The following is a 25,771-nucleotide window of genomic DNA, read 5'->3' as shown; positions in this document are numbered from 1 at the left end:
AGCAATATCTTAGCAGACTAATTTGGAAAGTCTTCAACTAAGAGTCATGGAAAAATGATAGTTTTATGTTTGTGTTGACTGAGAGAGAAGATAGATCTGGCTTCCCCACCTCACTGTTTCCCCCTGGTTTTTTAAAGCTTTCAAATCTGTAGAAGTTTTTAGGGGTATTGTTTAGATATATAGCAGAACGTTCATGTATTGGAATTTATCTGATGTTTTTCTCATAATTAGACTGGGGTTATGTGTTTTGGGGAGGAAGATCACAGAGAGAATGCCATTTTCATCCCATCATATAAAGGGTACTATCAACATGATTTATGACTGTTGGGATTGACTTTGATCATCTGGCTGAAGTAGTGTTTGTCTGGTTTCTCCACTACAGAGTTAACTCTTTTCCCCTTTCTATACTGTGATCTTCGGAAGGAAGTAATTTTGTACAGCCCACTTATGAAGTGAGGGATTGTGCTCCCTGTCCTTGGGGCGGAATAGCTAGATAATTTATTTGAACTTATTCTGCATGGGAAATTTGTCTCTCTTTCCCCATTTATTAGTTTAGTCAAGGATTTATATCAGTATAAACTGAAGGGTATTTTATACTTTGAGTTATATTCCAGTACTGCTTTACTTTGTTGCTCAAATTGTTCCAGCTGTATCCATTGAGTATTCTTTCAGTTGGCTCTTGTTCCCCTTTAACATTCCCACATCTGTATGTGTGTGTGTGTGTGTGATTATTTTTTTTTTTTAACACTTCAGGACTTTCTGACACTACAAGATACAATAAGCTCATCTTGTATATTTCTTGTCACAGTGCTAGATTAGTCATTTCTCCTGGATACCCTGGGACCTTTTATTGGAGAATGGTAATAAAAACCAAGATCTGGGCAGTAAGTGTTCTCATTGCTACTGGGGTGTCATTTCTTTTAGGCACTCTCAACTAACAGAACTAATAGGTATATATACTAACTGGTATGTATACACATCTCTAGATATTCCTATATGTCGCTATCTGTTTCTATACCAAATTAAACAGGAGTTCTATTCAGCCCCAGTAGACATGTGTAGCCAGTATCTGAATTTTTAATCCATACTCCCATAAAAAATAACTTTATTAACTAGGAGTGCAGGGCATCCCAGGTGGCTCAGTGGTAAAGAATTCGTCTGCCAAGCAGGAGACATGGGTGGGTTGGGAAGATCCCCTGGAGAAGGAGATGGCAACCCACTCCTGTATTCTTGTTTGGGAAATCCCATGGACAGAGAAGCCTGGCAGGCTACATCCCATAGGGTCACAAAAGAGTCGGACACGACTTAGTGACTAAACAACACTAATACAGTGCTTATGTCCAGTTCCTTTTGCCTTTAGTGTTAAAGTCCATTCATTTCCAAAGTTGCTTAAGTCAGTTCTTTTTCCCCACCCACTTCAGTGAGATGGTTTCACACATTTTATGGGATTTCTCAGTCTCCCAAATGACTTTCTAAAATTAGCATGCATTAAAGTTTACTCTTTATGTTGTAAACATGTAAGTTTACGTCTAAGTTTTGACATTTATAATGCTATTTATACACCATTATACTATCGTAGAGAATAGTTTCACTGCCCTCAAAATCTCTTTTAATTCACCTATTCATCCTTTCTCCCACCCCACCCTCTGGCAGTGTTGATCTCTTTAATGTCTCCATAGTTTTGACTCTTCCAGAATGTAATATAATTGGAATCATACACTATGTACCCTTTTCAGACTGGCTTCTTTCACTTAGGAGTATCTATTTAAGGTTCTCCCAAAAGGTTCTCTCTTTTCTTGGCTTGATAGCTAATTTCTTTTTATTACTGAATAAGATTTTATTGTGTGTGTGTACCACAGTTTATCCATTCACCTGTTGAAGGATATCTAGGTCATTTCTAGTTTTTGACAGTTAAGAATAAAGCTGCTGTAAACATTTGTGTGCGGCATATAAATTTTTAGTTCTCCTGTGTAAATACCTGAGCGTGATTGCTGGGTCATAGGGTAAGACAATGTTCAGCTTTGTAAGAAACTGCCAAACTTTTCAAAAGTGGCTATACCATCTTGCGTTTCCACTAACAATGAATGGGAGTTCTTTTTGCTTGACATCCGTGTCAGCATTTAGTTTCACCAGTTTTTTTTTTTTTTTTTTTTTTTTTAGCCATTCTGGTAGGTCTGAGGTATCGCACTTTTTAAAAATTTTGTTTTTCAAGACATGAGTTTTTTGAAGGTAAATAATAGGGTTTTTTTTTGTTTTTCGGGTTTTTTGTTTTCTTGACAGAACCTTTAAAAATAACCTTTTTTATTTTGTAATAATTTTAGATTTACAGAAAAGTTGCTAAGATATAGCATTCTGTATCCCTCTCATCCAGTCTCCTCTGTTGTTAACATCTTACATGGTACATATGTCAAAATGAAGACACCAGCATTGATGTGTTACTTTTAACTGAACCCCAGGTTTTGTTGGGATATCTGTAGTTTTCTGCTCATACCTCCTTCTGTCTCAGCGCCCAGTCCTGGGGGGCCTGTTGCATTTGGTTGTCATCTCTCTCAGTCCCCTTTGGGCTTTGACAGTTTCTCAGTCTTACTCTGTCTCCATGGTGTTGACACTTTTGAGTACTAGTCAGTTATTTTGTGGAATATTCTTCTTCCGGGTTTGTCCCATGTTTTTTTCATTATTAGACAAGGGTTATGTGTTTTAGAAAGAATGTCACAGAACACCATCGTTTCTTATCAAGGGAATATACGATATCACTGATGATGTTAACCTGGAACACTTGGTTAAGGTAGTGTTTGCCAGGTTGAGAAGTAAAGTTACTAGTTTATCCTTTCTCTACCTATTCTTTGGAAGTGAGTTTCTGAGTCTAGCCCATCCTCAAAGTGGATGGAGGGTGTAAGTTCTGCTTACTGAAGTTGGAACAGTATCTACATAGATTGTTTGGAATTTTGTAACAAAAATTTGTCTGTTCCCCCGCATTTATTTTTCTATTTATCCAGTTATCTATATCAATATGAATATCTGTTTTATAATCTGATTCTATGTTATTTATTTTACCTCCTTCTGAGCACTTTTCTGGTGCAGCAAGGTGCTCCAGACCAATCTAGTATTTTCCCCATCTCAGCCATAGAATCAGCCCTGGTTCCTTCTGTGAGACTGTGATATTTATTGATAGAAACCAAGATCTAGACGTGCTTATTTCTGGGGTGTCATTGTTCCGAGGTCCTCTCAGTAAACAGAGCTGGGTATGTGTGTATACTAACGCATGCATATGCGCACATATACAGTTGTGTTATTTATTTCTATCTGATTAAGCTAACCATGATCTCATACAGGCCTCTCCACCTTTCCGAGGAAGCTCATGTCCCAAACACGTGTCCTCTTTGTGGTCTGCTTTTTACTGAGCTCTTTTTCTTCCATAACTCTTTTTAGGTGCCACACAAAACATTATTTTCACTTAATTGGTAACAGCAGTTGCTTATTCCTGGAATATGATCTTTGTTCAGAGATGCAAAGTATAAATTCTGACTTTGTTGGAATGGTCAGACATTTTTTGCATAGATATGATGTCAGATAAAGCCTTGGTGACCTCTGTCTCTTCAGAAGTGATTTTTATTTTATTAAGAGATTAGAAACATTTCTTCAATATCTTGATTCTGTTTCTTGTTGTTTAGTTGCTCAGTCGTATCCGACTCTTTTTGATTCGATAGACTGTAGCCCACCAGGTTCCTCTGTCCGAGGGCTTTTCCAGACAGTACTGGGTTGGGTTGCCATTTCCTTCTCCATCTTGATTATATTTCTTAGAGGTTATTAATTAAAATGAGTTTTAAATTCTTTCTATGAAGATGAGGGGAAAAGTTGAATAGTCTCAAGTATGTCTTGAAAATGTTTGTTTAGTCAGTCGTCTTTTTCTTTTTTCAATCGTAAGACTTAAAGTCGCATTTTATTTATCTGAAAGTTAACTTCCAGGAAATAAACCAAAAAAGTATTTTCTGCATTCTAAATTTTATTGACTTCCTTCAAGTAGATCCTGCTCTCTCTTTATGCACAGTTTCACCCTGCTTGCTTCTTTAAGTCAAGAGATAAAATTAGATGGCACTGCTGCAAGTTAACTAGAAGTGTTAGTTTGATCAGGAAGTTTGAGGAAGAAAAGCTACAGAACATTCAATTTCAAAAAAGCCATACTGGAACCACTTGATTTTGATACAAGATTCCCTCATAACTCTTTGGCAGTAAGTACATCTTGAGGGTATTGCTACATTGATTGCTCAAATGGATTATCCTGAAATTTTTAAATAATTATCAGTAGATTTTCTTTAAGAAGAGTTTGAAACTTATGTTTTTTCTTAGATTTATTTTACATGGAAAAAATTATATAAAATAATCGATATTTCAGGGACAAACCTCTAGCAAACTTGGCTATCTGCAGCATCTTATTCTCTGAATCATTTTGCTGTTTTATTTCTTTTATGTATTTATTTGCAGTGTTTGTTTTAAATCATTTCGTGTCCTTATTCATTTGCTACATGAAGTCTCTCATTTGTGTTTTAGGTGTTTTTTTCAGTACTGTAATTCCACACTTTTCTTTTGGCCCTTATATGATACATTCCTTAAAAAAAAAAAAGAAAGTCTCAGGAAAACCCCCAGTCCTGAACTCTCATGAGTTCTTCATTTGTGAGTAAAGATCAAATCCCATATCAGAAATCTCTAGGCAGTAAAAGAAAACAGTTTTTTATGCTTTAGAGGACTGCCTGCTTATTTTGACCTACGTTTAATATGGGGAATTCCTCCAAGTGAAATATGGATAGTCTCCCGAGTAATACAAAATAACTTATTTGAAAGGTGAAAGTGTTAGTCAGTCATGTGTGACTCTTTGTGACTGGTCAGGCTTATCTGTCTATGAAATTCTCCAAGCAAGAATACTGGATTGGGTAGCCATGGCTCATCTGTCTATGGAATTCTCCAGGCAAGAATACTGGATTGGGTAGCCATTCGCTTCTTCAAGAGATCTTCCTAGTCCCGCAGGGGTCAAACCCAGGTCTCCTGCATTGCAGGCAGATTTTTTTTTTTTTTTTTACCATCTGAGCCACCAGGGAAGTCAAAAGTCTGGTGCTTTACTGATTGAGTTATCCAGGCTTTACTTGTTTAACTTTCAGTAAATCTGCTTTCTATAGGATAAGAAGGAATAGATTGCTTACACACCCAACAAACTTGTTTTAGATCAGAGACTTGCCTTACTTGGTCCTAAGAACCCTAAGCTAACTTAGGCCTTTCTTGAACCAGAAGATTAAAATGTGGGTTTGGTTAAGTCTGAAGACAGCATATTAAAAAGCAGAGACATTGCCAACAAAGGTCTGTCTAGTCAAAGCTATGGTTTTTCCAGTAGTTGTATAGGGATATGAGAGTTGGACTGTAAAGAAAGCTGAGTGCTGAAGAATTGATGCTTTTGAACTGTGGTGTTGGAGAAGACTCTTGAGAGTCCCTTGGACTGCAAGGAGATCCACCCAGTCCATCCTAAAGGAAATCAGTCCTGAATATTCATTGATCCTGAAGCTGAGACTGCAGTATTTTTGCCACCTGATGTGAAGAACTGACTCATCTGAAAAGACCCTGATGCTGGGAAAGATTGAAGAGGAGGAGGAGGGGATGACAGAGGATGAGATGATTGGATGGCATCACCAACTCAACGGAATGAGTTTGAGTAAGCTCAGAGAGTTAGTGATGGACAAGGAGGCCTGGCGTGCTGCAGTCCATGGGGTCGCAAAGAGTCAGACACCACTAAGCGACTGAACTGAACTGAAGTCTGTCTAAGATCTCTACATGACTCTGAGATGATGCTTATAATAATAGTATAGTAATGATAGCTACTGTTTCTTGAGTGCTTGCTATTTGCCATGATGGGTCTTCCCTGGTGGCTGATATGGTAAAGAATCTGCTTGCAATCCAGGTGACCTGGATTCAATCCTTGGAGTCGGGAAGATCCCCTGGAGAAGGGAATGGCTACCTACTCTAGTCTTCTTGCCTGGAGAATTCCATGGACAGAGAAGCCTGGAGGGCTACAGTCCAAGGAGTCACAAAGAGTTGGACATGACTGAGCAACTAACACACACATGCACAGTACTACTTCCTTGCATAAAGTCCCTGGCTTTGTATGATCCGACTCTTTTCAGTCTGCCCTTTTTCTCAGCTTCTGTTTTGGCCACATAAGTTGCAGTTCTTTCTTTATCTTGCCTAGCTCTTGTCAGCTTTCACCCACGTGCCTGAAACATTCTCTTGTTATATCTAGTCATTATGCCTAGGTCTGGCTAATCACTATTAATTTCCTTTAGTTCTCAGCCTAAATATCACTTTCTCGGAGAGACCTTCCCTGACCCTCTGTTACACCCTCATAGTACATTGCCACTGGGCTACTGTATTTCACTTCCTGTACTCAGTATGTAGCTAAGTGCCTAATACAGAGTAATATCTTATGATCTCACACTACTCTGTATTAGGCACTTAGCTACATACTAAGTATACTTGTGTGGCAGGGGAATAACACAGGTATTTGGAGGTATTCGTAACATATGTAAGGCAAAAATCTCATTTTCACTTCAACAGTTCACCGTGACAATTAGTTGAATTACATGAAGCAAGTTACTTAGCCTCTGTGCCTCGTTTTTCTCATCTGTAAAATGGAATAATAACATCAGTCTCAGAGTTATGAGAAATAAATGAGTTAATGTCTGTGAAGTGCTTAGAACACTGCCTGGCATGTAATGAATGCTCTGGAATTAAATAAGGAAGCACATGAAGATAGTACTATAATGATGGATGATAAAACTGAGACTCAGCTAGTGTGTGACAAAACAAGTGCTAGAACTCGGATCTAACTCCAACCATCCAACATGACAGTTTTGGTTGAATCTAATCTTGCCTGGAGAATCCCAGGGACAGGGGAGCTTGGTGGGCTTCCATCTATGGGGTCACATAGAGTCGAATACGACTGAAGTGACTTAGCAGCAGCAGCAGCAGTGTGCTCTATAATAAGATTTATTGCAGGCAACTGCTCTCCTGCCACGACTTTACCAAACGAACGATCTAAAATTAAAATTTCCTTCTTTTAATGGATTTTATAATCAAAAAGTAGGTACTCAGAAACAGTGACAAAAATCTTCTAAATTTTTGAAATCTATTAATAATTTTTCACTTCAAAAAAGGGTTTGCTTTAGAATTCTATTAATTATATTATGTTTCCCTTTCACATTTTAAATATAATCAGTATGCAAAATTTTATTTATAAACTCAGAACACATTTATTGTATATTTCAGAGTTCTATAATTTGATGAAATTGTGCTGTTTTAGGAATTATGTGTTAGAGGACAAGCACTCTGCTAGATGCTGGGACAATAAATAATATTCAGATCTCTCTTTCAAGGGAGATACAATGTCCAAAAAATATTAAGGGGAGGAAGTGAAGCTTATGGGATATGTATAGACAGATTCAGCCTCAAGGTGCCGGGCTGGAATTTTAAAGTTTTAGAGCTTTTAAAAACATTTTGATAAAAAATGTTGAAGCTTATTGTTCATTAAAGTAAAAGACAAGGCTATGTATTAAAATGAAAAGTAAAAATTCTTTAGCTAGTCGCATATACATTCTTCTAAGTGGTCATTGTTAACAATTTTCCGTGGATCCATCCAGAAAACTTTTATGTGCATTCAAACGTGTTTTCTATGACTACCAAAACGAATGACCACAAATTTGGCAGCTTAAGACAACAATAATTTATTCTCTCACAGTTCAAGTTGAGTCTAAAATTTAGGGTGAGTGGGAGTTTGGGGTTAAAATATATACTGTACTATATACATAAAAGAAAACCAACAGGGAACCTTATAATAACCTAAAATGGAAAAAAAATTTTTTCGTACACACAATTGAATCCCTTTGCTGTATGCTTGAAACTAACAACATTGTAAATCAACAATATTTCAATAAGAATTTTAGAAAAATTTAGGATGAGGCTTACTGGAGACTGATACTGAGGCACGGCCATGTTCCTCCAGAGGCCCTGGGGAGCGCCCCGTTCTTGCTCTTCCACTTCTCGCGGCTGTCGGTATCCCTTGGCTTGTGTCGCATCCCTCTAGCCTCTTATAGACTTGCTCTTCTCCATCTTCACATCACCGTCTCCTCTGAGTGTGTCAGCTTTTCATTGGTCTCCCTCTTGTAAGAATACATGTGATTGCATTCAGGGCTGACTCAGATAATCCAGGATGATCTTCCTATCTCAAAATTCTTAATCACATCTGCGGAGACCCTTTTCCCAAATAAAACAGCATTTATAGTTTTCGGGGATTACAACCCAATATCTTTGGGGGTCATTATCAGCCTACCACCAATGTATATGACCCTCTTTTTATATTTTTACTGAACACACAAAAAAGGAGTTAGACTTCATATGCTAGCTTCCAAAACTCTTTTTGAAACTTCATAATAGATTTCCTCCACATCGGTATTTAAATATTTTCTTCAGTCTTCTTTTTTTCTTTACCTGCAAAGCATTTTGAACAGAGGAGTGTCTCACTTTTTAAAAACTAATATTTTTTAAAAGCATGTGACATAAAAATTACCGTCATCATGTTAAACTATGGTTAGTCAGTTGTTGTGAAACACATCTCCCAGACTTTTGAGTCTTGCAGGTCTGATGCTCCATGTCCATGAAACAACTTTTCTCGTTCTCTTTCCTTGGCCCCTGACAACCACCATTCTTTCTGTTGCTATGAAGTTTACTAGTTTAGTACCTAATGTAAGTGGACTCATACAGTATTTGTCTTCTTGTGGCTAGCTTGTTTCGCTTAGCATGGTATCCTCAAAGTTCATCCATATTGTGGCATATAACAGGATTTCCTTCCCTTTTAAGGCTAATATTCCTTTGTATGTATTTACCACATTTTGCTTATCGATTCATTCATTTTTTAGTGGACATTTGGGTTGCTTCTGCGGCTTGGAACATGAATGTATAAATTTGAATCCCAGTTTTCAGTTCTTCTGGAGATATATATATGTACCCACACTTACACATACACTTAAAAGTGGGGTTGCTGGATCATGTGATAGTACAGTACTCAACTTTTACTTTTTTTGAGCAACCTCCTTACTGTTTTTTGTAGCTGTTGCACCGTTTTACAATCCCACCAACAGTATACAAGTGTTCCAATTTCTCTACATTCTTACCAACATTTATTTCTGTTTTTTAAAAATTTGTTTATTTGATAGTAACTCTTCTATTGGGTGTGAAGAGATAACCCCATTGTGATTTTGACTTGCGTTTCTCTGATGATTAGTGATGTTGAACACCTTTCCATGTGCTTATTGGCCATTGGTGTGTCATCTTTGATGTTGTAAGTCATGGCCGACTCTGCAACCCCATGGATTGCAGCATGCCAGGCTCCCCTATTCTCCATTGTTTTCCTGAGTTTGCTCAAATTCATGTCCATTGAGTCGGTGATGCTATCTAACCATCTCATCCTAGGCCCCCACTTCTCCTCTGCCTTCAGTCTTTCCCGGTATGAGTCTTTTCTAATGAGTTGGCTCTTTGCATCAGGTGGCCAAAGTATTGGAACCAGCATCAGCCCTTCCAATGAATTTCAATAAATATGAAAAATACTTATCTTTGTAGAAACATCTGTTCAAGTCTTTTGCCCATTCTTAATTGGATTATTTGGAGTTTTGTTGTGGGATGTCTTGATATTCTGTGGATATTAACCACTTATCAAATAAATGATTGGTAAATATTTTCTTTCCTTCTGTAGATTATCTTTTTACTCTGTTTATTTTGTCCTTTGATACACAAAAGTTTTTAAGTTTGATATAATCCCCATTGGCCCTTTTTGCTTTGGTTGCCTGTGTTTTGGGCATCATATCTAAGATAGTATTGTACATTCCAGTGTTATAAAGCTTTTCCTCTATGTTTTCTTCTAGGAGTTTTACAGTTTTAGATCTTACATTTAGATTTTTAATGATTTCATATTAGTTTTTGTGTATGATGTAAGATAAGGGTCCACCTTCATTCTTTTGCATGTAGCTATCTGGTTTTTCCCATCATTATTTGTTGAAAAGACCATCCTTTCCCTATTGAGTGGTCCTGGCACTCTTGTCAAACAAAGATAATTTTACCCTCTACGCAAGGGTTTATTCCTGGGTTCTGTATGGTATTCCATTGGTCTATTTGTCTTTCTGCCATTACCACACTGTTTTGATCATTATGGCTTTTTAATATGCTTTGGAATCAGGAAGAGAGTACTACAACTTTTTTTTTTTCCCAAAAAAATGTTTTTACTGTTCAGGGTCCTTTGAGAGTCCATATGAATTTTAAAATTAATTTTTCTATTTTTACAAAAAATGCTATTGGAATTTTGATAATTATGAATCTATAGATTATTTTCAGATATATGGAATCTTCATAATACTAAATCTTACAGGCCACAAATATGGAATGTCTTTCTGTTTGTATCTTCTATAATTTCTTTTAGCTTTGTTTTATAACTTTCAGTGTACAAGTCTCATCTCCTTGGTTAGGTTTATCACCAAGTATTTTGTTCTTTTTGATGTTATTTTAAGTGGAGTTGTTTTCTTAATTTTCTTTTCATATTTTTCATTCAGTTCAGTTCAGTTCAGTCGTGTCTGACTCTTTGCGACCCCATGAATCACAGCACGCCAGGCCTCCCTGTCCATCACCAACTCTGGGAGTTCACTCAAACTCATGTCCATCGAGTCAGTGATGCCATCCAGCCATCTCATTCTCTGTCGTCCCCGTCTCCTCCTGCCCTCAATCCTTCCCAGTGGTATATAAAAACACTACTGATTTTTGTGTGTTGGCTTTGTATCCTGCAAAATTCATTCATTTACTAAATTCATTTCTGTTCACAAAATATATTCATTTACTGAATTCATTTATTCTCACAGTTTTCTTTTGTGGAATCTTTTAGGGTTTTCTACATATAAGATTATGTCATATGCAAACAGATGATTTTACTTCTTCCTTTTTGACTTAGATCTCATTCGTCTCATCTTGCCTAATTTCTATGTGTAAGATTTTTATTCCTGCAAAGAACGTAGACTTTCAATTCTGTATTGAATAGGATTGTTAGCACAAGCATCCTCGCCTTGTTCCTACTCTTAGAGGAAAGGCTTTCCATTTTTCACTCTTGAGTATGATGTTATGTGTGCTCAGTCATGTCTGACTGTTTGTGACCCTTTGGACTAGAGCCTGCCAGGCTCCTTTGTATGTGGGATTTTTTAGGCAAGAGTACTGGAGTGGATTGCCATTTCCTCCTCCAGGGGATCTTCCTGACCAAGGGATCAAACCTGTGTCTCCTGCATTGGGCATATTCCTGCAGGCATATTACCTGCTGATCCATTGGGAAAGCACCCCAAGTATATTAGCTGTGCCCTTTTCCTAAATGGCCTTGATTATATAGTTTCTTTCCTAGTTTGAGTGTTTTTATCATTGAAGGTGTTAAAACTTGTCAAATGCTTTTTACTGGATCAGTTGAGATGGTCTTGTGGTTTTCATCTTTCATTCTCTTATTGAAGGACAACGTTATGGCGTGCTACATTGATTTTGATATGTTGAGTCATCCTTGTGTTTATTCCAGGAGTGAATCCCACTTGGTTGTAGTATACAATTCTTTTAATATGCTTTTGGATTTGTCTTACTAGTATTTTATTGAGGGTTTTTGCCCAGTATTTAATAGTGATGTTGGTCTGTAGTTTTCTTATAGTGTCTTTGTCTTGCTTTGGTAGCAGAGTATTTGTTAACCTCCTACAATGAGTGTCCCATCCTCTTTAATTTTTCGGAAATTTTGGGAGGATTGTTGTTAATTCTTCTTTAAATGTTTGGTAGACTTCTCCAGTTGGGTCATTTAATGCATTATTTTCAGTACCATTCTAGTGATGGTTGATAGTGAAAGTTCAGCAGTTGGTGCTCTGAGTACAGGCTATAGGAAGGCCTGCTCTGTATGTGATTCTGATTATGTGGTGTCACAAATTGAGACAGATGTGACTAGATGACTTAGTAGGTCACTTTTCAGTACTGAGTGTTGGGAGAAGGAGATACAATTCAAATTTTTGACTTTTTGAATGAGTATTTTTACTGTTTACATTACTTTCTTTGACAGGCATAAGTAGCTGCTAAGTACATTTTTGCTTTTTGAGTGACTTGTGTGAATCTCTACTTTTTGAATCTGGGGAGAAAATATTTTCTACCAGGATTATAATGCCTGAAAAAGGAAAATGATAGTGGAACCCACATTTTTGCAAACTATGGTTTTGAATTATCACCACATTTGTGATACCAGCATAAGCAAACTACCATTCCTTTGTTGTCATTTAACCAAGGGCCAAAGGGAATGGGACTGTGAGGTTTTTACCACTGAAGCAAAAGCACTTTCCACACATCTAACGTAAGCTGCATATATCCTGGTGCTGAAAAATTTGGAATTGCAAAAGCCTGCTGTTTATTATATATAAATCATTATTGTGGAATACTGTTCCCATAAAATCTGTTTTATGTGTGAGAATACTAAAGCCTCCAAAGATTAAATAACTTCCATAAGGTTTAACAGCTAATTAAGTAGAGCAGGGATTTGGGGATATAAAAAGTATCCTCCCAAGTTTCTGCCTGAACACTATAGTTATAAGACTTTATTAGCTAGAAGCAGAGCTTTTTTTTCCCATGGGATGTTTAGTATATTTTAAATATAATAGGTCATTTTTGTTCAGTTCAGTCCTTCAGTCATGTCCGACTCTTTTCAACCCCATGGACTGCAGCACGCCAGGCCTCCTTATCCATCACCAACTCCTGGAGTTTACTCACACTCATGCCCATTGAGTCGGTGATGCCATCCAACCGTCTCATCCTCTGTTGTCTCCTTCTCCTCCCGCCTTCAGTCTTTCCCAGCATCAGGCTCTTTTCAAATGAGTCAGTTCTTCACATCAGGAGGCCAAAGTATTGGAGTTTCAGCTTCAGATCAGTCCTTCCAATGAATATTCAGGACTGATTTCCTTTAGGATGGACTGGTTGGATCTCCTTGCAGTCCAAGGGACTCTCAAGAGTCTTCTGCAACACCACAGTTCAAAAGCATCAATTCTTTGGCACTCAGCTTTCTATATTTATAGTCCAATAGTCACATCAGTACATGACTACTGGAAAAATCATAGCTTTGACTAGATGGACCTTTGTTGGCAAAGTAATATCTCTGCTTTTTAATATGCTGTCTAGGTTGTGAACTTTAAAAAAGAAACATTAATATTCCTACCCTCAGTTTAAGAAATAGATCATACCAATATCCTGTGTACCCTTCCTTGACTGCATCTCTACCTTTTCTGCTTTGCTGTTTTCAGGATATCATCCTCATTCATGCTTTTCTTTTAAATTTAACTACAAATGTGTGTATCCCTACACAGTATATTATTTGGGTTTGAGTAATCATAATGTATGTTGTTCAGTAACTAGCTTTTTTCTCAGCATGGTTTGTGAAATTATGCATGTTTTAACTAATAGCTGTCTTCATTTATTTTCACTGCTGTATAATATCTTTTCTGTGAATATACTCTAGTTTATTTATTTGTCTATTAATGGGTTTTTTTAAAATGGAGATATAATTCACACAGCATAAAATTTATTCTTTTAAAGTGTACAGTGGCTTCCTAATATATTCATATAGTTGTGCAGCCATCACCACTATCTAATGCCAGAGCATTTTCATCATCCTGAAGAGAGACCTCATACCCACTCCCCATTCCTTGTTTCCCTCCCTGCTCTCCCACCTCTAGCCCTTGGCTCTCTGTCTGTCTCTGTACATTTGCTTAACCTGGACATTTCATATCAATGTAGTCATACAGTATGTGGCCTTCTGTATCTTGCTTCTTCACTTAGTAGTGTTTTCAAGGCTAACCTGTGTTGTAGGATATAGCATTCCTTTTTATGGCTGAAGGACATTCCATTGAATGGATAGATCACAGTCTGTTTTACCCATTTATCAGTTGATGGATTTGTGGGTTCTTTCCACTCTGGAACTATTATGAGTAATGCTACTGTTAACATTTATATACAAGCTTTTGTGTGGACTTCCAATTCTCTTGGGAGTGGGTTGTTAATATCAAATATTTTCCAAATTGGATGTGCCAGTTTACATAACCATCATCAGCATTTTGTTGTAATATTGGACATAGTATTTATTTTTTATAATATTTATTTATTTGTCTGTGCTGGGTCTTAGTTATGGCCCCTGGGATCTTGTTCCCTTCAGTCAGTCAGTTCAGTCGCTCAGTCATGTCCGACTCTTTGCAACCCCATGAATCACAGCACGCCAGGCCTCCCTGTCCATCACCAACTCCCGGAGTTCACTCAAACTCATGTCCATCGAGTTGGTGATGCCATCCATCCATCTCATTCTCTGTCGTCCCCGTCTCCTCCCGCCCCCAATCCCTCCCAGCATCAGAGTCTTTTCCAGTGAGTCAACTCGTCGCATGAGGTGGCCAAAGTATTGCAGTTTCAGTTTTAGCATCAGTCCTTCCAATGAACACCCAGGATTGATCTCCTTTAGAATGGACTGGTTAGATCTTCCTGCAGTCCAAGGGACTCTCAAGAGTCTTCTCCAGCACCACAGTTCAAAACCATCAATTCTTCGGCGATCAGCTTTCTTCACAGTCCAATTCTCATATCCATACATGACCACTGGAAAAACCATAGCCTTGACTAGACGGACATTTGTTGGCAAAGTAATGTCTCTGCTTTTTAATATGCTATCTAGGTTGGTCATAATTTTCCTTCCAAGGAGTAAGCGTCTTTTAATTTCATGGCTGCAATCAGCATGTGCAGTGATTTTGGAGCCCAAAAAAATAAAGTCTGACACTGTTTCCACATCTATTTCCCATGAAGTGATGGGACCAGTTCCCTTACCAGGGATCAAACCTGAGCCCCCTACATTGCCAGTGTGGAGTCTTAGCCACTGACCACCAGGGAAGTCTCTGGACATGGTATTTATAATGAGTTTCCAAACATTTTCTTGTATGCATCCTTTTTGTTTCCTAATCAGGAGAATTATACTTTTGCTAAAGATGTTAAATAATACTTGCTATATACATTGTTGAGAAATTTTATTTAGGCTCTGGAAACTCTTGTCTGAATGTTGCAAGTTTGCTGACAGAAGTATACCTAATGTATTTAGTTACTAGCAGTACTTTTTGTTAATTCTTATAGCTTATTGATTCAGAAAAAATTACCAGATATGACTACTCTTGGATGGGATTTCAAAGAGTAATTTTCATTGATATTTCCAATTCATGTTAAGTGATCAATGATTCTTCATAAATCGGATACTAATTACACACCATTAATACTAATTGCGGAAAGAGCTGATTGTAATTGATAGGTATAAAAATACAGATCCATACTGAAAATCAGTAGTAAGTAAAAATCCAGTTACCTTTGACTTATTGCTAGTAGAAGAGCATGAAAAGGGTTCAAAGAGACACTTTAGAAACCAATTTGACAGTTACTTATAAAATTAAACATAGACTTACCATATCACCAATTTCTCCCACTCCTGGATATTTGCCCAAGAGAAATGAAAAGTTATGTTCATATAAAAATTTGTAGCAGTTAGGGTTTCTTTTTTTCTTTTCTTTGCAGTTGCTAAAAACTATACAGTCCACATGTCCTTCATCTGGTAAATGGATGAACAGAATGTGTTAGATCATACAAGGGAATGTTGCTCAACAGTAAAGTGCACAAACTACTGATATGTGAAAAAACATGGATAATCTCAGTTGTACTAAGTGAACAAAGCCAGACTCAAAAGACTGCACACTGTGTGGTTCTTTTTGTGTAACGTTGTGGAAAAACCAAACCTGTAGGAACAGAATACTGATCTGTGGTGGTCTGGGGGAGAAAGGCTATTTACAAAGAGGCACAAGAAAGTTTGCGGGGCTTGTAGAGATGCTCTCGGCTCTGGTGATGGATGCGTTCCTAATTCTGTCAGAGTGCACAGAACTGTGTACTAAAGAGTGAAGTTTAAACTAACACAGCACTGCAGAGCAACTCTACTCCAAGAAGGCATTGTTAAAAGTGAATCTTGGTATATATGTAGGTTATACTAAAGAATTTCAGTATATGTAAGTTATGCCTCGGTCAGCCTGACTTAAAAGCTCTTGGGTTGGAGGACCTCGTCTCCCTCTAATCCTCAGGCAACGTCTGACAGCTGGGAGGAGCACAGGGAGCAGTCAGTAGGAAGGAGCTGCTCATTTGCTTTTTAGTGGAGGAATGTGATAGAAAAGGCAGACAGTATTTGTTGAATGTTACGTATTTTATTTACCACTTACGTTCATCAGTTAATTCTAGGCACTTTTTTAGCACAAGAAACTTAACTCATTTAACTCTCCTAATTAACCCAGTAAGGTAAAAAATTCCTCATTTTACAAATAGAAAACAGAAGCACAAGGAGGCAAGAGTTTTTGTCTAAAACCACACAGCCGATAAACGGCACGGCCAGGACTGGAACCGAGCATTCTGGCTCCAGAGTCCTCACTCTAAATCACTAACTTGGCTCATCCCTTCACTGAATATGATCTAATAAAGAATTCCAGTTAATGCTTAAAACTTTCCCCGCTTTGCTCTGGCTGTGTGTAAATAAATATTTTCCTTCATCTGTGCTTGATTTGTTTCAGGAAAAAACATTACAGTGGAGAAGGATTTTTTAAAAGCACAAGAAATGCCACCTTTCTGATAAATTATCATTTTCCCATATTCTCTTCCATATATAATGTTTGCTGAATCATTTCCTAAACAGTTTCAACTTTGTCCTGGAGAATACTTCTTTCTGGTAATTTGTGGCATTGTGAAGGTTTTACATGTCCAGTTTAGTCTCTTCATGGCTTGTAAAGAAAAGGACACAATAACCGAAATATTTTGGGCTGTGACATTTGGTGAGATATCTAATTATTATTCAGAAATATTTATATAAAATGTCTTTGCTTTGGGACAAAATATATAAATCTGATTGTACTGAGTTGTACAATCAGTGGGTTTTTTTCTCTCTGAATTTTTAATTCAGGAATAAGTGCAGCACTGGGTGTTACCCACTTGTATGTGAACATGCACATGTATACTCACTGCACTAGGCTTATTGAAGTTACCTGGACTCCTTTGTCAAAATAAGTGTTGGTCCTACCTTTTGTATAAATACTTACTGAGTATTCATTTGGTATCACATACTGGGAAAAAAGATGAGATACATTCCAACCATTGCCTTGAGATGCTCACAATCTAGTGGGAAGGCTGATCTACTACATTGCTCTCAGAACAGTGTGATAAGCTTGATACAGATAGAATGAAAGAAGGTCTTAATTACCTAATTCAAAAGTATCATTCACAGTTAAATGCACTTTGAAATGAGGTGATTTTTTTTTTTTTTTCAATTCAAAATCAGACTGTTCTAATCTGAATCAGTTTCTCTTCATGGCAACCTTAGCCTAGAATTTTCTAAGACCTTCAGAATAAGGGTAACCTGGGTCTGCTCCATATTAAAGCAATCTTTGTGCCTGTCCTTTGGAATTTAAATTTCCACTTGAACTCCTATTTGGGGTGGAAGATGTTCAGGCACTTATGAATAGTCTTTTGTTGTTGTTCTTTAGGTGCTAAGTCTTGTCCAACTCTTTTGTGACCCCCTGAACTGTAGCTTGCCAGGCTCCTCTGTCCATGGAATTTTCCAGGCAAGAATATTGGAGTGGGTTGCCATTTACTTCTCCAGAGGATCTTTCTGACCCAGGGATTGAACTTGCATCCCCTGCATTGGCAGATAGATTCTTAACCAGTGAGCCACCAGGGAAGCCTATAAATGGTCTTTGGCTTTACTAAATTGATTCCTATATAGGTTTAGGGGTTACTTAAGGTTTTAATAAGGTACGTTTATTTATCAAGATTAGATGAGGGTATGCTGAGCTGGATGACTTAGGAGCTTGAATCAGGATTGCCAGGAGAAATATCAACAACCTCAGATATGCAGATGATACCACTTTAATGGCAGAAAGTGAAGAGGAACTAAAGAACCTCTTGATGAAGGTGAGAGAGGAGAGTGAAAAAGCTGGCTTAAAATTCAACATTCAAAAACCGAAGATCATGGCATCTGGTCCTATCACTTCATGGCAAATAGATGGGGAAAAAGTGGAAAGAGTGTCAGATTTCATTTTCTTGGGCTCTAAAATCAACACGGACAGTGACTGCAGCCACGAAATTAAAAGACGCTTGCTCCTTGGAAGAAAAGCTATTAAAAAGCAGAGACATCACTGCTGACAGAGATGTGTGTAGTCAAAGCTATGATTTTTCCAGTAGTCATGTGTGGATGTGAGAGTTGGATCAAAAAGAAGACTGAGCACCAAAGAATTGATGCTTTCAAACAGTGGCGTTGGAGAAGACTCTTGAGAGTCCCTTGGACAGCAGGGAGATCAAATCAGTCAATCCTAAAAGAAATCAGCCCTGAATATTCATTGGAAGGACTGGTGCTGAAGCTGAAGCTCCAGTACTTTGGCCACCTTATTTGAAGAGCTGACTCACTGGAAAAGACCCTGATGCTGGATAAGATTGAGGGCAAGAGGAGAAGGGGAGGACAGAGGACGAGCTGGTTGGATGGCATCACTGTCTGAATGGACATGAGTTTGAACAAATTCAGGGAGAAGGTGGAGAACTGGCATGCTGCAGTTCATGGGGTCACAGAGTCAGGCACAACTTAGTGACTGAACAACAGTACAGGCTTAATAAACACATACAAAGGAGACACAAAATGCATACAGACCTTGTAAGTTGGGATTGAGGAAGAATTCCTCCTATGAAAAGACATTTAAAATTCTTTAATAACCTACCGAGAGATGAGAGACCATTACTTAACTCCCTGAGATTTTAGTCCAGTTTCTACTACAGTTTTCTCAAGAAGTCTTCATATTACATGGGCTTCCCTGGTGGCTCAGATGGTAAAGAATCCACCTGCAATGCAGGAGTCCCAGGTTTGATTCCTTGGTTTGGGAAGATCTGGAGGAGAGCGCGGCAGCCAATTCCAGTATTCTTGCCTGAGAATCCCATGGACAGAGGAGCCTGGTGGACTACAATCCAGTGGGACACGACTGAAGCGACTTGGCATGCACACACATCCATCTTCTATCGTTGTCTAGGATTCCTCGTTGTACCGAAGAGAAGGAAGTTAGTGAAAGGGTGAGGTGAAGCAGTGCAGGCTCTCAGAATTCTTTTCTGTGCCTTTGAGTTGGCATTTGAAAAACGCTAACTGCTCGAGTTAATAAGCAGTTAGTGGAATAAGCCACTAATGGGGGCTATATATTTACGCTGATGCTTTGACTGTTTCCTGCCGCAATTTTTTTCACCCTTGAAGGAGGCATTAAGATTGTGATAGTAAGAACAGGTCACCTCCTTTGTTTCTGGAACATTATCTGTGTACGAGGTCCACACCTAACCGAGGTAGAGTGTTCCTAGTTGGCGCTTCATTAGCCTCTGCCTTGAAAGCCCTCTGGGATGGAAGGAGCGCCCAGTCCTCCTGACCTCTGCGCACAGGCATGTACGGCCCCTTTAAGCCGTCAGTGTGTGCCGGGCGGGGACCGGGGCTGGGGCCGGGGTAGGGCGGGCGCTCTGACCGTGCGCTCTGGGCCCCGCCCCCGAGGAGGCGTTTCCCAGCGGCCCTCCGCACCAATGCTGCCACCGCTCCCGCCCGCCCGGTGTTCCTGCTGATTCCACCTCGAACCGTAGGGCTGCGACCTCTCCCTGCCAGGGAGCGTAAGTGTCAAACTGCGGGCGAGGGTCAAGCATCCCGCGCCCATGCCGGAAGTCCTGGTGGACTGTACAGGGGACTTTCCTGGCCTATCAGAGGCTGAGGCGGTGAAAGAGCGTAAACAATGCCGGCTGCAGTGAGCTAAAGCCTGGGGCATCTGCTCTACTTCTGGGTGGTGACAGCGGCCCTAGGGTGCTGGTTTGGATATGCAGTGGGCTAGCTGTGCCCACAGCCTAGCTTTGCACCAGTCTGGTTCCTGCTTGAAATGAGGAGAGGATTGCTTTTGCCCAGTATAATCCCGCTGAGCTAGATGGGTGGAGCTGGAATCTAGAGTCGTGGGCCTTGGGTCCTTAGCCTGGGATTTGGAGACCTGGCAAACTCTGAGATGAGTAAGCATTAGATTTTCAGCTATCTTGATACAACTGAGCAGTAACTCTCAAAGTTGACCTAATTCACAACCAGGTTTAGCTTTCTGTCTCCCCAGAGGCCTGTGTTGCTATTGAATCCCCCACCTTTGGAGACACTGACAGTGATCATCTATTGAGGAGAGTCCAGTTAACCTTTCCCACTGATACTAGTAGCAGAATGTGAAAGAGTCAGCTCTTTTGCCCCTCTCTGAAGGAACTGGTGGGAGGCCACCATCTCAGGACTAAGTACAGCATGCCCACCCAAGTTTGTTGAGATAACCTACTAGAGGAGCAGTTCCCATTTCTGGCCCCCAAAATACTCCAATAAGAGGGTAACACTTGTCCTTGTTAATGAGAATTACCTGGAGGCAGTGCAATTTTTTTTGAGTTAGAGGGGAAGTTTTGTCATTTTTGTTACTGGCTACTTAAGTGATGAGATTTTGTCTGGCTTGGCCAAGTAATACATTTTTAAATTTTCTATGACAGTTACATAATTGTTATACTTCTTTAATCCAATTGTCCTTCTTAGACATGGTTTGAGTAAAGATTTCTGGGCATATATGTGTATTTTGTCTTATCCTTGTTTTATAATTTCCTTTTTTTTTTAAGCAAGTGCACATCATTCTTTATTAATCGTTCAGAGGGGTTTCTTTTTGATTGGGGAGAATTTTTCCTCAGACTTCCCTCAGACTCGGTCTATGCTTCTGCGGTAGCATTTCCTTAGAAGTCAGGAGTCCAGGAATGGTAATCAGATCCAGATCTCTTGTATCGTGATAGTGAAAAGCTTTTGTAGGTCAAGAGTTTGGGAGCTAGCCATAAGATAGTTTCACTGCCATAGCTTCTTCCCAAGTCGAAAGCTAAAACAGTATGTTTAGAAGCTGGATAAATGTTCTTATTAGCTGTCATAGTGCAGGAATTTAAAGTAAAAGGACACTATACATGGACCCTTGAGTGATGGGGAAGAATGGTGGACTGAGAAATAGGAGATACAGGTTCTACCCCCAGGTCTAACATTACAGGTATTACTGATGACTTTCTCTTTCAGTGCCTTGCTTTTAGCTGGTTCATGAAAGAAAATGCATAGACTGCTGGGGTCTGTATGCTAATGATAGAACATAATGCACATTTAATATTTAATTGAACACTAAACTGAAATCTGTTCTAAGTTCAGAGTTTATTCCAAGTTGTGGCCTTATGTGTGACTTCGGAAACATTTCCTAACCTCTGGTCTAAAAATAAATAATTACCTATAAATCTTCTTCAGCAATAGTGTGAACTGTACAGTATTTGAGCTGTTTAGAAGACATTTTTAGATACAGCAGTGGTATTAAAATTATAATATTTCTGTGGAACAGATTTAGTTTGCCTCTGTTTTAGACTGGGGTAAAAACAGTGTGCTGAGTAATTTGAAATTTCTGAGTATTTGTAGTATGAACTAGCTTGAATGAACCATAATGATAATGAACTTGAAATTTCTGAGTATTTGTAGTATGGACTAACTTGAATGAACCATAGCAAACACATACAGGTCAAATTAATTTTATTAATGCTTCTCTTTGTTGGCAGTGTTATGCACTCTTAAAACATCAAACCTTGCTGTGTAATGAAGACTTGGTTTCCTGTTTATAAAATCCAGAGCCTTCTATTCATTCCTGGTGCCACATTTCCACCCACTTGAATTTCAGATCTAAAACCAAACTCATCATATTCTTAACCTCTCCTCCACCCCCCAAAACAAACAACTTTCAGAACTTTTTTCTGACATTTTTCTGTCATTAGCACCACTGTTCTCCGAGTCATGTAGACTGGAGCCTCCTACTAGATTTTTTTTTTCTACTCCTACATCCTTAGTTGCTAAGCCTTGCTGATTCTGTTTCTTTAATGTAACTCCCTTCAGTCTCCTCTGCTCCTCCTTTCCATTCCTAGGAGTTCTGGCTTCTGTTTAGCTTTGTCCTTGAGTACTGTAATAGTTTCTTATCAGGACTCTACTTTCTCTCCCTTCCAATTCATTCTACATAGGTTTAGCTTTCTAAAGTGGATAGGATGTGTCGTTGCTGCTTCAGGTCATCAGCATCCACTGCTGTTCAGCTTAATATTCAGGGTTATACATGATCTGGCCCCAGTCTGTCTTTCTGGTCTATGTTCAGTTCAGTTCAGTCGCTCAGTCGTGTCCGACTTTCCGCAACCCCATGAATCACACCACACCAGGCCTCCCTGTCCATCACCAACTTAAGTGGAGCTATTTAGTGTTCCCTAAACAGGCTTCGGAGAAGGCAGTGGCAAGCCACTTCAGTACTCTTGCCTAGAAAATCCCATGGATGGAGGAGCCTGGTGGGCTGCAGTCCATGGGGTCGCTACAAGTCAGACATGACTGAGCGACTTCACTTTCACACATTGGAGAAGGAAATGGCAACCCACTCCAGTGTTCTTGCCTGGAGAATCCCAGGGATGGGGGAGCCTGGTGGGCTGCCGTATGGGGTCGCACAGAGTTGGACACGACTGAAGTGACTTAGCAAACATGCTTAGTACTTTTCTACTTCCAAGACTTTGCGTTTCTCATTTTCTCAGCTTCAGTATCTCCTCTCCACTCCTGGTTTTGTTTTTGTTTGTTTTTTGTTAATCACTGGAAAAGACTCTGATGCTGGGAAGGATTGGGGGTGGGAGGAGAAGGGGACGACAGAGAATGAGATGACTGGATGGCATCACTGACTCTATGGACATGAGTTTGAGTGAACTCCGGGAGTTGGTGATGGACAGGGAGGCCTGGCATGCTGTGATTCATGGGGTCGAAAAGAGTCGGACACGACTGAACTGACCTAACTGAACCTATAATTTATTACTGAGCTCAGATGTCATCCTTTATATAAGATTTTTCACTGACCATCCCTTACTCACTGGCAGTTGATCCTATCTTTGATCTCCCTAACCCTTATTTGTCTCTTGCTAAGGGCACTTTCCACATATACTACATTTTGTATTATGGTTGTTTGGGATTGTGCGTGTGTTTTTTGTTTTTTTTTTTACTTTGTATTTTATATTGGAGTATAGCCAATTAACAGTGTTGTGCTAGTTTCAGGTGGATATGGTTATTTGTTTAGGTATCTGCTTTTACTTCTGTGAACTCATTGAACCATCATGGTTTGCCCAGAGGGAAGTTCATTGAGTGAATACCTAATGTAAAATTGGAGTATTGGATACTATATAGAAAGGATTCTAACCATTATAGCCAGTCCATGCAAGTGTAAAATGATTGGCCTACCAGGCTTCTCCGTCCATGGGATTCTCCAGGCAAGAATACTAGAGTAGGTTACCATTTCCTTCTCCAGGGGATCTTCCCGACCCAGTGATCGAACACAGGTCTCCTGCATTGGAGGCAGACGCTTTAACCTCTGAGCCACCAGGGAAGCCCAAAATGATTGGCAGCTTTTACAAATCACTCTTATCTCCCAAGGACTTCTTTTTAAGTAAACTTTGTTAGTTTTTGTTGTTGTTATTGTTTTAACAGTTTTAATTCACCCATTTTTAAAGTGTACAATTCAGTGACTTTCAGTATATTCATAAATTTGTGCAACCATCACCACAGCAAATTTTAGAACATTTTTCATTACCCCAAAAAGAAACCCCACCCTCCTTCACACTTTTCTAATATTCCCAAACACTCTAGTCATAGGTAACCACTTATCCAATTTCTGTCTCTGTAGATTTGCCCATTCTGAACATTTCATATAAATTTACCATCTTAAGCATTTTTAAATGTACAGTTCAATGGCATTGAATGCATTTGTAATGTTGTGTAGCCCCCACCATCCATCTCCATAATTCTTCTTGTAGAACTAAAACTTTATACCCGTTAAACAGTAACTCCTCATTCCCCTATCCTTACATCTGCTGGCAATAATCGTTTTACCTTCTCTCTTTCTGTGATTTTGGCTGCTCTAAAAAGAGCAGAGGCATTGCTTTGCCAATGAAGGTCATGTAGTCAAAGCTGTGGTTTTTCCATTAGTCATGTATGGATGTAAGAGCTGGACCACAAAGAAGCCTGAGTACTGAAGAATTAATGCTTTTGGACTGTGGTGTTAGAGAAGACTCTTGAGAGTCCCTTCGACTGTAAGGAGATCCAACCAGTCAATCCTCAGGGAAATCAACCCTGAATATTCATTGAAAGGACTGATTATGAAGCTGAAGCTCCAATACTTTGGCCACCTGTTGTGAAGAGCTGACTCACTGAGAAGACCCTGATGCTGGGAAAGATTGAAGGCAGGAGGAGGAGGGGACGACAGAGGATGAGATAGTTGGATGGCATCACTGACTCAATGGACATGAGTTTGAGCAAACTCCAGGAGATGGTGAAGGACAGAGGAGCCTAGTGTGCTGCAGTCCATGGGCTCACAAAGAGTCGGACATGACTGAGTAACTGAACAACAATAAGTGCTTCATATAGGTGGAATCACGCAGTATTTGTCTCTTTGTGCTGGCTTATTTCAGTTAACAGTATCTTCAAGGTTCACCCAGGTTATAAGCTTGTGTCAGAATTTCTTCCCTTTTAAAGTTGAATGATACTCTGTTGTGTGTACATAACACATTTTGCTTAGCCGTTCATCCATTGATGGTCACGTGGGTTGCTTCCATGTTTTAACTGTTGTGAATAATGCTGCTGTGAACATGGGTGTACAGATATCTCTCTGTACTTCCTAAGTTGCTTCAGTTGTGTTCAGCTCTTTGCAACCCCATGGACTGTAGTCCTCCAGGCTCCTCTGTCGAATTCCAGGCAAAGATACTGAAGTGGGTTGCCATTTCCTTCTCCAGGGAATCTTCCCGACCCAGGGATTGAACTCGCATCTCTTATGTCTCCTGCATTGTCAGGCAGGTTCTTTACCACTAGTGCCACCTGGGAAGCCCAGACCCTGCTTTCAATATACCCAGAAATGGAATTGCTGGATCATATGGCCATACTACTTTTAATTTTTGGAGGAACTGCTATACTGTTTTCCATAGTAGCTGTACCATGTTAAAGGGCTCCAGTTTCTCCATAGCCTTGCCATCATTTGCTGTTTTCTGGATAGTAGCGGTCCTAATAGGTATGAAGTGGTGTCTCGTAGTTTTGATTTGCATTCCCCTAATGTTTAGTAGTATTGAACTTCTTTTCAAGTGCTTATTAGCCATTTGTCTGTCTTCTTTGGATAGGTGTCTAATCAAGTTCTTTGCCCACTTTTTAATCACGTTGTTTGCCTGTTTTTGAGTTTTAGGAATTCTTTATAGTACCTCATTTTTATCATTGAGTCATATTCTATTCTGTGGATTTACCACATTTTATTTATCTGTTTATTAGTGGATGGAGATTTGGGTGGTTTTTACTCTTTTCTATTATGAATGTTAATTTCGTTTTAGTTTGCTGTGTTTTGAAAATAGCGCTACATTTCTCAGAAGAGATCATTCAGGCCTTTAGATTGTGTGACTTTTCGTGAAATTATTGGTTTATTTTATGCATGTTTTATTTTATGAACTCTGAGGGTCCTCTGCCTTACTTCCTGAATGTGTTCTGAATGTTCCTAAG

General features: G+C 39.2%; 1 protein-coding gene across 6 annotated transcripts in view; it reads left to right on the top strand.

Annotated features, from left to right (window-relative positions):
* The window catches only part of CKAP5 (cytoskeleton associated protein 5), a 97,538-nt gene that overhangs the window by 2,943 nt on the left and 68,824 nt on the right, over window positions 1-25,771 (top strand). Inside the window, exon 1 of one of the 6 annotated variants that reach the window (XM_055423978.2) lies at window positions 19,683-19,815. The exons of 4 other annotated variants lie outside the window; for them this stretch is intronic. The gene's annotated coding sequence lies outside the window, so the exon portion shown is untranslated. Of the gene's footprint in view, window positions 1-19,682; window positions 19,816-19,914; window positions 20,200-25,771 lie in introns of those variants that run through there. One more of the 6 variants, XM_055423979.2, reaches the window with a different exon arrangement.

This window comes from Moschus berezovskii, chromosome 14 (assembly GCF_049115385.1).
Source record: "Moschus berezovskii isolate FMDL1 chromosome 14, NW_MosBer_1.0, whole genome shotgun sequence".
NCBI classification, from domain to species: domain Eukaryota; kingdom Metazoa; phylum Chordata; class Mammalia; order Artiodactyla; family Moschidae; genus Moschus; species Moschus berezovskii.
This window is presented reverse-complemented; position numbering and strand designations above follow the sequence as displayed.